Raw genomic sequence first — 5,585 nt, forward strand, 5'->3', positions numbered from 1 at the left:
ACAGGGGGTGTGGGAGAGGGAGACATAGGAACGGTTTTGCCTGTGAGGGGCACAGAGACACATGGGGACAGGGGGAGGGGGACAGGTAAAGGGACACATAGGGAAGGGGGTGCCTGGGTGGGGGCACAGAGACACATGGGAACAAGGGGGGGACAGGGAGGGTAGGGATAGGATACAGAGGGACTTAGACAAATTGGAGGATTGGGCCAAAAGAAATCTGATGAGGTTCAACAAGGACAAGTGCAGAGTCTTGCACTTAGGACTGAAGAATCCCATTCACTGTTACAGACTAGGGACCAAATGGCTAGGAAGCAGTTCTGCAGAAAAGGACTTAGGGGTTACAGTGGACGAGAAGCCAGATATGAGTCGACAGTGTGCCCTTGTTGCCAAGAAGGCTAACGGCATTTTGGGCTGCATAAGTAGGGGCATTGGCAGCAGATCGAGGGACAAGATCATTCCCCTCTATTCGACATTGGTGAGGCCTCATCTGGACTATTGTGTCCAGTTTTGGATCCCACAATACAGGAAGGATGTGGAAATATTGGAAAGAGTCCAGCAGAGGGCAACAAAAATGATTAGGGGCCTGGAGCACATGGCTTATGAAGAGAGACTGAGGGAACTGGGATTGTTTAGTCTGCAAAAGAGAAGAGTGAGAGGGGATTTGATAGCTGCTTTCAACTACCTGAAAGGGGGTTCCAAAGAGGATGGATCTAGACTATTTTCAGTGGTAGCAGAAGGCAGAACAAGGAACAATGGTCTCAAGTTGCAGTGGGGAGGTCCAGGTTGGCTATTAGGAAAAACATTTTCACGAGGAGGGCGGTGAAGCACTGAAATGAGTTATCTAGGGAGGTGATGGAATCTCCTTCCTTAGAGGTTTTTAAGGTCAGTCTTGACAAAGCCCTGGCTGGGATGACTTAGTTGGAAATTGGTCCTGTTTTGAGCAGGGGGTTGGACTATATGACCTCCTGGGGTCCCTCTCAATCCTGATATTCTATGATTCTATGACATAGATAGGGGATTGGCTCTGTGGGGACAGGTGGGGACAGGTGGAGGGGGACAGGGACACATAGGGAAGGGGGTGGCTGGGTGGCAGCACAGACACACATGGGGACGGGGGAGGGGAACAACAAAGTGGCTCTGTGGGGCACAGAGACACATGGGGACAGCAAGGGAGAGAAGACACACAGGGACACATGGGGACGGGGGAAGGGAACAGAGACACAGGGACAGGGGAGTGGCTATGTGGACACAGAGACACATGGGGACAGGGAGAGGAGGACAGGGATATATATAGGCACAGGGGTGGCTGGGTAGGGCACAAAAACACATGGGGAAAGGGGAGGGGAACAGAGATATATAGGGACAGGGTGGCTTAGTGGGGGCACAGAGACCCGTGGGGACAGGGAAGGGAACAGTGACACTGGGACAGGGGAGGGGCTCTGTGAGGCAGAGAGACACATGGGGTCGAGGGAGGATATCAGGGACACATAGGGATGGAGTGGCTGTGTGGGGCACAGAGACACATGGAGACAGGGACAGGGACACATAGGGATGGGGGTGGCTGGCTGGGGACACAGAGATGTGGGGACAGGGGCAGGGGGACAGAGACACATAGGGTTGGGGGTGGTTGGGTTTGGGCACCGAGACACATGGGGACAGGGAAGAGGATGGGGGAGGGGGACAGGGGTGTGGCTCTGTGTGGCACAGAGACACATAGGGACAGGGGAGGCAGACAGGGACACACAGGGACGTGCGTAACTGGGTGCTGGCACAGAGACACATGAGGATGAGGGAAGGCACAGTGACACATAGAGATGGGGTGGCTCGATAGTGGCACAGACACATTGGGACAGGTGGAAGGGGACAGGGGAGTGGCTCTGTGGGGCAGAGACACACATTGGGACAGGGAGGGGGACAGAGACAGGTACGGGGTGACTGGGTGGGGGCACAGAGACACATGGGTACAGGAGAATGGGGCAGGGACACATAGGGATAGGGGAGGGTGACAGAGACACATACTGATGGGAGTGTCTGGGTGGCAGCATAGACACTCATGGGGACAGGGGGAGGGGGATAGGGGAGTGGCTCTGTGAGGCACAGAGACACATGGGAACAGGGAGGGGGACAGAGACACATAGGGACGGGGGGAAGGGAAGAGGGACTGAGGTACAGGGGAGTGGTTGTGTGGGGACACAGAGACACATGGGGATAGGGGGAAGGGAACAACTGAGTGGCACTGTGTGGCACAGAAACACATGAAGACGGGAGGGGTGGCTGGGTGGCGGCACAGAAACACATGGGGACAGGGACGGTGACAGGAAATATAGGGACAGGGTTGGCTAGGAGGGGGCACAGAGATACGTGGGGAAAAGGGGAGAGGGACAGAGACATATAGGGATGGGGTGACTGGGGGCAGGCACGGAGACATATGGAGACAGGGACATATAGGGATAGGGGTGGCTGATTGGGAGCACAGAGACACATGAGGACAGAGAAGTGGACAGTGACAGAGGCAGGCGCATGGCGATGTGAGGATACAGAGACACATTGGGACGGGGGAGGGAGACAGGGACACAGGGACAGGGGAGTGGCTCTGTGGGACACAGAGAAACATGGGGAAGGGGACAGGAGAGTGGCCTCGTGGGAGCACAGAGACACATGAAGACGTAGAAGGTGCTTCAGGGCCACATGGGGATGTGCGGAGTGGCTGTCTGAGTCTGGATGGAGGGACATGTGAACAGGGGATGCAAGGACACATGGGGGCATAGGAACACATGGGCACAAAGGCAAATGTGCCTGATTGAATGCAAGAGGCTAGGGATCAGCAAGAGTCTGCATGGGGGAAGCTCCCTAACAATCCCTCCCTGCCCCCTGAAAATAACTGTTCAAGACTTCTCCCACTCATACCCAACAAGCCTCCAAATTCACACCCAGGCTCCCTCCCAGCAATTTACTTCCCTATCCCTCAGCTCCTCTGTTACCCCTGACTCCCTCAAGTGTTTGCAGGGGACAGTTCTGTATTGTAGTTTAAATGAATTATTTCTCAGAGTTCTCTATTAATGTGCCTAGCAAGGAATCTATTTTTTTAAACAATTTCTGAATACTTTTTGTTGTCTGTATTGTATTGTTACAGACATACTTGCTGACAGGTATTTTGAAATAAATGACCAAAAATAATTGAATCTGCTGTGAACATAGTGTGTTATTCTGACAAATAAAGTATGTAGAATTTTAAAATATTGTGCACAGATTTCTTTTTTTTTGGTTGCGTAATTTTTGTCACAGAATTCCCCCTGTAATATATTTGTTGCTCTTTCCTTAAATAGAGATCTGCTGCACATAACTAGGCTTGGCAAAATTAAATGTTTATTTTTTGATCATTTCTGACAGTAATATCAATGTTAACTTTTTAAAAGAAACCAAGTGGGTAAGGCAATATGTTTTATCAGACCAACTTCTATTGGTGAGAGAGACTAGCCCACAAGCTAAACAGAGTTCTTCATGTAATCAGAGTGTTGGAGCTAAATACAACAGTGGGACAGATTGTGTAGCGTAAGGGGTAAACACAAGTTACAAGGGAACATTTCAGATGAAATGGGCAATTACACCTTTGCAGTCCTTGGAAAAAGGAAGGTTAGGGGTTTACATATATTTGTAATGACTCATAAAAATAGTATCTCTGCTGGGGCCATAGTTTTTAACTCTTTGTTTGTTATTTTAGATGTTTATACATGTAACATTTTCACATCTGCACAAAATGATGGGTTTTAAGCATTTTTTTTTCAATTTTTATTTAATTAAATGTTAACAGTTGAGTGAAACTGTGTGGAGGAGTAATTATTTAATGATATTAGACACTGAGATTCAAAAAGTTAAAGATTTATAACTGTTGAAATACAAATTATCAGCATCACTCAACCCCCCAGATCCTTTTCAGCAGTATGACCACTTAGCCAGTTATTCCTCATCTTATAGTTCTGCTTTTGATTTTTCCTTGCAAAGTTAGTACTTTCCGCTTAGCATTCCTGAATTTCTTCATGGTGAATTCAGAACAAGTCTCCAGTTTATCAAGGTTATTTTAAATTCTGACCCAGTCTTCCAAAGCGCTTGCTGTCATCTGCACATTTTATAAGCATACTCTCCACTCCATTATCCAGGTCATTAACGAAAATATTGAACAGAACCAGACCCAGGACTGACCCCCATAGACCTACACTAAATATGTCCTCCCATCAGTTACCAATATTATGGTAATACCTATATGTTAATTATAGCTATTATATTGTAAACCAGGAGTCATCCCATGAGTTACATGATGATTCATGAATGGAGTCACTCATGAATGGAGGAGCTAGCCAGCAGGGCTATACCATTCTGATGCCTCACTCAGACAGGTGATTCACAGTTTTGCCATGATAGTAAGGGATGTGGGAATAAGTGGGTGACAGCGGATTTAGAGTATGGGCTGGAAATTAATGAGGAAGCAAAGTCTCAGGAGTATTAGAAATGCTCAAAAGAGTCTGTCATAACCTAGTCCCAGATTTGGACCTTAGCGTCCAAAATATGGGGGTTAGCATGAAAACCTCCAAGCTTAGTTACCAGCTTGTACCTGGTAAAGCTGCCAGCACCCAAAAAATTAGAGTGTTTTGGGGCACTCTGGTCCCCCCAAAAACCTTCCCTGGGGACCCCAAGACCCAAATCCCTTGAGTCTCACAACAAAGGGAAATAACCCATTTCCCTTCCCCCCTCCAGGTGTTTCCTCCCTGGGTTCCTGGAGAGATACACAGAAGCAAGCTCCGTGAATCTAAACAGAGGGATTCCACCCTCTCTATTTCCAGTCCTGGAAACAGAAGTACTTCCCTCTTCACCCAGAGGGTATGCAAAGTCAGGCTAGTAAATCTAACACACACAGATCTCCCCCTGACTTCTTCCTCCACCAATTCCCTGGTGAGCACAGACTCAATTCCCTGGAGTTCCCCACTAAAAAAAAACTCCAACAGGTCTTAAAAAGAAAGCTTTATGTAAAAAGAAAGAAAAATACATAAAAATGGTCTCTCTGTATTAAGGTGACAAATACAGGGTCAATTGCTTAAAAGAAATATGAATAAACAGCCTTATCCAAAAAGAATACAATTCAAAACATTCCAGCAACTATACCCATGTAAATACAAAAAAAACATATAAATCACTATCTGATCTTTTGTACTTACAACTGGGAAACAGAAGATTAGAAAAGCAGGAAACAGAAATCCTCTCATAGCCGAGAGAGAGACAGGCACAAAACAAGAACAAAGGACTCACACACAAACTTCCCTCCACCCAGATTTGAAAAAGTCTTGTTTCCTGATTGGTCCTCTGGTCAGGTGTTTCAGGTTACTTCTTTCCAGGTGTAAGAGACATTAACCCTTAGCTATCTGTTTATGACACTTGCTCAAAAGAGTCGGACGCTAGACTTATACCATTCTCCTGAGTTATTGACATAGGTGATTCTTCGGCCCACATGTATATATAGGATTGGGGAATAGCTGTGTGGCGGAGAGATGATCTAGGGAGTGGGATGAGCAGTCCTGAAGGAGGAACCGTAG

This window comes from Gopherus evgoodei, chromosome 21 (assembly GCF_007399415.2).
Source record: "Gopherus evgoodei ecotype Sinaloan lineage chromosome 21, rGopEvg1_v1.p, whole genome shotgun sequence".
Classification (NCBI taxonomy): Eukaryota; Metazoa; Chordata; order Testudines; family Testudinidae; genus Gopherus; species Gopherus evgoodei.